The sequence below is a fragment of the Procambarus clarkii genome, chromosome 10 (genome assembly GCF_040958095.1).
Source record: "Procambarus clarkii isolate CNS0578487 chromosome 10, FALCON_Pclarkii_2.0, whole genome shotgun sequence".
In the NCBI taxonomy this organism is placed as follows: Eukaryota; Metazoa; Arthropoda; class Malacostraca; order Decapoda; family Cambaridae; genus Procambarus; species Procambarus clarkii.
The window spans coordinates 35,453,677-35,462,120 of NC_091159.1; positions in this window are offsets into that span (position 1 = coordinate 35,453,677).

The following is an 8,444-nucleotide window of genomic DNA, read 5'->3' on the forward strand; positions in this document are numbered from 1 at the left end:
GCCCCGCCCTTATACGCATAAAACTGGGTCGCCCATCAGACAGCAACACGAGATGGTGGGGGAGGGGCTGAGCGAGGAGTGACCTGGGGGAGTCTTACTAGCACGCCTCACCCACGCCTCACTCAAGCCTTACCCACGCCTCACCCACGCCTCACCTTTAGTCACACCCAGTAGGTCCCATGTTCCAACCTTCACACTCTTATAGGTGACCTCCAACCACTGCTGACCCATATTTACCTAACTGAAGACCCACATCTATCCCCCCTGCTGACCCAGCACTGTCCAGCCCTCGTCCTCAAGTGCATCAAGTCTCACTCTAAAACACGTCAATTCAGTCGTGGCTCCGGCATCAACTGAAAACACCAACACCAACAATAATTTCAAGCCGTGCCATGTAAACAATGACGTGCCGCTGTGGCACGCCTCCCAACATCACCACTCTTGCAGTCATCAGGCACCAACCCATGCTGCAAACTGCACGTACCGTGAAGAAGACTCACCACTGATCCACCACCGACTCACTACTCCACCACCATTGTCTCACTTTCCTTTAATAGTCATGGATTTGCGAGCATGTTAGAACAGGTGAGAGAATGGGAACAGCAGTCTCCGTGGTGTAGTGGTAAGACACTCGCCTGGCGTTCCGCGAGCGCTATGTCATGGGTTCGTATCCTGGCCGGGGAGGATTTAATGGGCGCAATTCCTTAACTGTAGCCTCTGTTTAACGCAACAATAAAATGTGTACTTGGATGAAAAAACGATTCTTCGCGGCAGGGGATCGTATTCCAGGGACCATAGGATTAAGGACTTGCCCGAAACGCTACGCGTACTAGTGGCTGTACAAGAATGTAACAACTCTTGTATATATCTCAAAAAAAAAAAAAAAAAAAAAAAAAGTGAAAGGTGTCCAGGTCAACACGATACCAGGTTTAAGTGATCAGCAGTAACGAGTAGGGTCTAAGCCCTGAGAAAAGTATGTACTCCTCTACGTCATCGCTGGTCTGTAAACAAATCCAATCTGACCTTACCTGACCTGACCTGACCTGACCGAGCCAACGAAAATAAGGGATAACATTTTGTGTTTCGTATTTAGTAAGGATGAGGTATTTTACGTCAATGTGACGTCATAATGTCCATGAATAAAGGTTTTGGATTCTAGTGACAGTAAAGGACGTCAGTTGGGACAGGAATCAGGCGCTGACAGACGTGTGTGGTGTAACCTCTGCCTCAGTAGCTGCTTGGCGACTGCTACCCGGGTGAGTAAAGACATTTTGATGTCGGTACAGACAGACAACTTGAACTGCTCGTCAGTCAAGAGTAGTGACGGGCTCCAGGGTAAAATATTTTAACGTCCCCAGCCATCCTGGTATACATACACAGGCTTCTGGTAACGTCCCCAGCCATCCTGGTATACATACACAGGCTTCTGGTAACGTCCCCAGCCATCCTGGTATACATACACAGGCTACTGGTAACGTCCCCAGCCATCCTGGTATACATACACAGGCTACTGGTAACGTCCCCAGCCATCCTGGTATACATACACAGGCTTCTGGTAACGTCCCCAGCCATCCTGGTATACATACACAGGCTTCTGGTAACGTCCCCAGCCATCCTGGTATACATACACAGGCTACTGGTAACGTCCCCAGCCATCCTGGTATACATACACAGGCTACTGGTAACGTCCCCAGCCATCCTGGTATACATACACAGGCTTCTGGTAACGTCCACAGCCATCCTGGTATACTTACACAGGCTACTGGTAACGTCCACAGCCATCCTGGTATACTTACACAGGCTACTGGTAACGTCCACAGCCATCCTGGTATACACAGGAAGTCTCTGGTACGTCACCCATCTGAACCACTATATCCAAGTCTGGAGACCTCACTTTCAAAATGACATTTGCTTTGGAAAACGTTCAGGGAAGAACAAGAACAATTATCCCAGAACTAAGTCAACTCTCATAGGAGGGAAGGTTGAAGGCTTCGAGACTAACAACACCACACACGAGACACGTCGGCGCTGATCTTATCGAGACCATTAAAATGCTAAAGAAGTTATAATATTTTAATCCAGACGACTTCTTTGAAAGATCCACTGTAACGCATACAAGGCATTAGCTTGAAGCTCAAAAAGCCACAATGTTGGACATAAAAAACAGATGTTTTTCTCCGATGAGGTAATAAAACCGTGGAATTACCTGCTCGCCGAAGCCGTAAATGCCTTCAGCTCTGGTAACGTCCACAGAAGGTGATCTAGTTAAGTTGATGAAACCGGGACACAGAAATGCTTTTCATCTGCTCAAAGGGAGATGTTATCCCAGCTAATTCTCTCCATAAAATTTGAGTCTGACTAGGTTACATGGCAGGCCAGATTACTGCACCAGCTGAGGCGTACTAACCTAAGGAAATGTGGTAGTGAAAAAGCATACTTTCACTTAACCACAAGTGTACGTTCTTGGTGTAAAGAGGGCAAAAAAGTAACAAAAACATTCATCACTAATAAAGATGAACATTTGAGTTGATGCTTCCATAATTATAGCAGCTGTAATAATGAGTGAGGGGTAAATGGTGGTTCGACTGGACAAAAGAGGATGATAAAATACCATGCCCAAGATTACAACCGAGTGCTGGCGGGGGGGGGGGGGATGGAAATAGCCTCGGCTACCATCCTCTTTTGTCTGGTCGTGTTGGTCGAGCGGTTAAGGGATCCTGTACGCCAGCAGAGTGCTCCTGGCAGTATGAGTTCGAGTCACTTCTGGGGTGTGAGTTTTCAGTTGCATATAGTCCTGGGGACCATTCAGGCTTGTTCGCATTTGTGTTCCTCACGTGTGCCCCAAAGAATGAGGTGATTTGATAAAATACCATACCTACCTACCTTGAGGCTACCTTGAGGTGCTTCCGGGGCTTAGTGTCCCCGCGGCCCGGTCGTCGACCAGGCCTCCTGGTTGCTGGACTGATCAACCAAGCTGTTAGACGCGGCTGCTCGCAGCCTGACGTATGAGTCACAGCCTGGTTGATCAGGTATCCTTTGGAGGTGCTTATCCAGTTCTCTCTTGAACACTGTGAGGGGTTTGCCAGTTATGCCCCTTATGTGTAGTGGAAGCGTGTTGAACAGTCTCGGGCCTCTGATATTGATAGAGTTCTCTCTCAGAGTACCTGTTGCACCTCTGCTTTTCAACGGGGGTATTCTGCACATCCTGCCATGTCTTCTGGTCTCATGTGGTGTTATTTCTGTGTGCAGGTTTGGGACCAGCCCCTCAATTATTTTCCACGTGTAAATTATTATGTATCTCTCCCGCCTGCGCTCAAGGGAGTACAGATTTAGGCTCTTTAGTCGGTCCCAGTAATTTAGATGTTTTACTGAGTGGATTCTAGCAGTAAAGGATCTCTGCACGCTCTCTAGGTCAGCAATTTCTCCAGCTTTGAAAGGGGCTGTCATTGTGCAGCAGTACTCCACTCTAGATAGCACAAGCGTTTTGAAAAGTATCATCATCGGTATAGCATCTCTAGTGTGAAAAGTTCTTGTTATCCAACCTGTCATTTTTCTTGCAGTTGTGACGGCTACTTTATTGTGTTCTTTAAAGGTAAGGTCTTCCGACATGAGTACACCCAGGTCCTTTACATTGCCTTTTCGTTCTATGTTATGATTTGCCTGCGTTTTGTACGTGGTTCCTGTTTTTATGTTTTCAATTTTTCCGTAGCGCATGAGCTGAAACTTATCCTCGTTGAATACCATATTATTTTCTGTAGCCCATAGAAAGACCTGATCTACATCTGATTGGAGGTTTGCCGTGTCCTCTATGTTGCCAACTCTCATGAAAATCCTAGTGTCATCTGCAAAGGATGATACAGTGCTATAGGTTGTGTTCTGGTCTATGTCCGATATGAGGATGAGAAAAAGTACTGGAGCAAGCACAGTACCCTGGGGGACTGAGCTCTTCACGGTTGATGGGCTGGATTTTATTTTGTTGACTATTACACATTGGGTTCTGTCAGTCAGGAAATTGTAGATCCATCTGCCTATTTTCCCGGTAATTCCTTTTGAACGCATTTTATGTGCAATAACACCATGGTCACATTTATCAAAAGCTTTTGCGAAATCTGTGTAAATTACATCAGCATTTTGTTTGTCTTCCATAGCATCTAATGCCATATCATAGTGGTCCAGCAACTGCGACAGGCAAGAGCGCCCTGTTCTGAAACCATGTTGTCCGGGGTTATGGAGATGCTGTGATTCCATGTATTTTGTGATCTTACTTCTTAGCACTCTCTCAAAAATTTTTATGATGTGCGATGTTAGTGCTATCGGTCTGTAATTTTTTGCCTCTGCCTTATTTCCTCCTTTATGGAGTGGTGCTATCTCTGCTGTTTTTAGTATGTCAGGGATAACGCCAGTATCTAGGCTTTGTCTCCACAGAATGTGAAGGGCCTGCGATAGTGGTTTTTTACAGTTCTTGATGAATATGGAGTTCCAAGAATCCGGGCCTGGTGCAGAGTGCATAGGCATACTGTTTATGGCTTCTTCAAAATCTAGTGGGGATAGGGCGACGTCTGATATGTGATTTGATGTTGGTATCATATCCATGAAAAATTCATTTGGGTTATCAATCTTTAGTGCATTTAATGGCTCACTGAAAACAGAGTCGTACTGCTTCCTCAGTAACTCGCTCATTTCTTTGTTGTCATCTGTGAAAGTTCCATCTCCCTTTCGCAGGGGCCCGATACTAGATGTGGTTTTTGATCTTGATTTTGCATAGGAGAAAAAATATTTCGGATTTCTCTCTATTTCACTGATGGCCTTTTGCTCTCTTTGCCTCTCCTGGGTTTTGTATAATTCTTGTAGCTTGAGTTCAATTGTTTCTATTTCTCTACCTAACCTTCTTCGCCGTTCTTGAGATAGGGTGCGACTCTCAAGTTGTTCCGCGATTCGTTTTCTTCGCCTATATAAGGAACGACGTTCCCGTTCCAATCTGCATCTCTTTCTCTTTTTTCTTAGGGGTATGCGGTTTGAACATATTTCTAGTGCTACTGAGCTTATTTTTTCCAGGCACTGGTTCAAGTTTGCATTTCCTAGCTGTTCTTCCCAGTTTATTTCTGTGAAGTCCTGGTTTATTTGCTCCCAGTTTATCCGTTTATTATTGAAGTTGAATTTGCTGAAATCTCCTCCACCGGGAATCTGGACTGGTTTTGGAGGTCCATTCCCCATGGTTGTCAGTACCTCAATTAAGTTGTGATCTGAGTAACAGGTATTTGTAATCATTATGTTCCCGATCAACTCATCATTATTAGTGAAAATGAGGTCCAGCGTGTTCTCCTTCCTAGTTGGTTCTACTATTTGCTGGTTTAAGGCAAACCTATCGCACATCCGTAGCAGGTCATTTGCATGTGCCTGCTCATTTAGGCTACTTCCTGGTATTCTTTCTGATATTACTGTATTAGCCAGGTGCTTCCATTTCAGGTGCCGTAGGTTGAAGTCCCCAAGCAGGATGATGTTCGGAGCTGGATTTGTGAGGTTTTCCAAGCAGTGCTCTATTTTCATTAGTTGGTCTTTAAACTGCTGAGGGTTTGCCTCCGGTGACTTATATACAAGGACAACAACTACATTTAGGATCTCTATTTTGACTATCAGCACTTCCACCATATCATTTGAGGTGTTTAGCAGCTCAGTACAGATGAGTGTGTCTTTGATGTAGAGGCTGACCCCACCCTGAAGCCGGTGTTTCCTATCACATCTGAAGAGATTGTATTCTGGGATCCATATTTCACCATCAAGGTAGTCCTTTGTGTGAGTTTCCGTTAGGGCTGCAAACACTGCATTTGCCTCATGAAGGAGACCATCTATAAAATGAACTTTGTTGGATTTGCGTGTTTTTATACCCTGGATGTTGGCAAATATAAATGATGTTATCGTGTTAGTGGAAGTGCTGGATGCTTTAATTGGTGTTAATATCTGAGGCTCTGGTAAGGAGGCCACTGTGTTTGCGTCCTCTCTAGCATTTGACCGAGTTGGTGGTAGAGTCTGGTCATTTTTAGCCATTCTTCTCCTCCTCCTCTTGCTAAAAAATTATCCCGGTTGATGGAGTAGTGGCTGTTTTCATAGTGGTAGTCTGTCGGTTTTATTCGCCTGGTACCTCTTATATGAAAAGCTGGACTTACAGCATTGAAGCACTCTTTCCTGTCCAAAGAGTTCTTGCAAATTTCTGGGTGAAAGAATTCACAGCTTTTGGTACATTTACCTGTATTGAGGAGGTTTCTGCACTTTCTAGGGTGATTGTGTGTACATGTTCCATTTATTCTTCCCGATTCCCCATGCTTACAGGTAGCCCATCTGTAATACCAACAGATTTTGGGGCCTTGTTTTGTTTGTTTCCCTCTGCCAGGGACCGCACTCTGCTGCGGCGCCCCCGACACTGTGCTCTGCTCCGGTGCCTGTGACACCGCGCTCTGCTCCGGTGCCTGCGACACCGCGCACTGCTCAGGGGTCCCCGACTCCGTGCCCTGCTCAGGCATCCCCGACTCCGCGCCCTGCTCAGGCATCCCCGACTCCGTGCCCTGCTCAGGCATCCCCGACTCCGCGCCCTGCTCAGGCATCCCCGACTCCGTGCCCTGCTCAGGCATCCCCGACTCCGCGCCCTGCTCAGGCGCCGCTGCCACAGAGCTCTGTGCTACAGCTGGTTGTACCTTGGTGTCATGTACAGTTTGTTTGAAGACATTAGAAATTGCTATGCAGGCATTAATTAGTAATTCTCTGTTTTCGGCGGGAGTTTTATCCAGGATTTCCATCAATTTCAAAAAAGTTACATCATCCTTTTTGCAGAGCCAGTACACAGAGTGGTCACTGGGACCATTTCTCCTTGAATTGTTAGTCATGTTGGCACATTTTTTGTGTATGGCTGCTGAACAGAGTTGGCATTGAAAGCTCTGTTGGTAATCTACCTTCATGTTGCATTCTATGCACGTTTTTATCAAAGCCATTTTTTTGAACACTTCTGTTCAGTGGTGATGGTCTTACAAGGTGTGGTGTTGACCGGTGGGGGAGTTGACCGCGGGTGCTGGCCGTGGGAGCTGGCCGTGGGTGTTGACCGTGGGTGTTTACCAACTTGAGATAGGCCTGGAAGAGGCTGTATGGACGGCCACTGTTGCTACCACGTGTCGCACTCTTAATTTGTTTTGTTCACTTGTTAGATTACATTACTTGCATTTTCCCACTAGTTATCATACAGTAGAGGCGTCTAGTTTCTGTGTCTGGGCACTAGTTACCTGAGTACGTTACACTATTTGAAAGAATACACACACTAGAGGGTACTGGGGTGGGCCTACCTCCAAGTGGCCCTTGTTTACACACACATGCCCAAGATTACCAACCGAGTGCCGGCGGGGGGATGGAAATAGCCTCGGCTACCATCCTCTTTTGTCCGGTCGTGTTGGTCAAGCGGTTAAGGGATCCTGTACGCCAGCAGAGTGCTCCTGGCAGTATGGGTTCGAGTCACTTCTGGGGTGTGAGTTTTCAGTTGCATATAGTCCTGGGGACCATTCAGGCTTGTTCGCATATATATATATATATATATATATATATATATATATATATATATATATATATATATATATATATATATATATATATATATATATATATATATATATATATATATATATATATGTGTGTGTGTGTGTATATCACGAAAATAAACACGTGATTAAGAATGTGACAATGTCAGACCACGGGGGAAAATGAAACAGGAATTTCCTTAAGTACTTTCGTATATTAAATACATCTTCAGAAGGTATATATATATATATATATATATATATATATATATATATATATATATATATATATATATATATATATATATATATATATGTCGTACCTAGTAGCCAGAACGCACTTCTCGGCCTACTATGCAAGGCCCGATTTGCCTAATAAGCCAAGTTTTCCTGAATTAATATATTTTCTCTAATTTTTTTCTTATGAAATGATAAAGCTACCCATTTCATTATGTATGAGGTCAATTTTTTTTTATTGGTGTTAAAATTAACGTAGATATATGACCGAACCTAACCAACCCTACCTAACCTAACCTAACCTATCTTTATAGGTTAGGTTTGGTTAGGTAGCCGAAAAAGTTAGGTTAGGTTAGGTAAGGTACGTTAGGTAGTCGAAAAACAATTAATTCATGAAAACTTGGCTTATTAGGCAAATTGGGCTTTGCATAGTAGGCTGAGAAGTGCGTTCTGGCTACTAGGTACGACATATATATATATATATATATATATATATATATATATATATATATATATATATATATATATATATATATATATATATATATATATATATATATTAAATATGACCGAAAAAGTAAGATTAATAATTCTAACACGAATTTTCTCAATCTTTCGTACATTTCTTTTCACTGTTGGAGGTAAATAAAA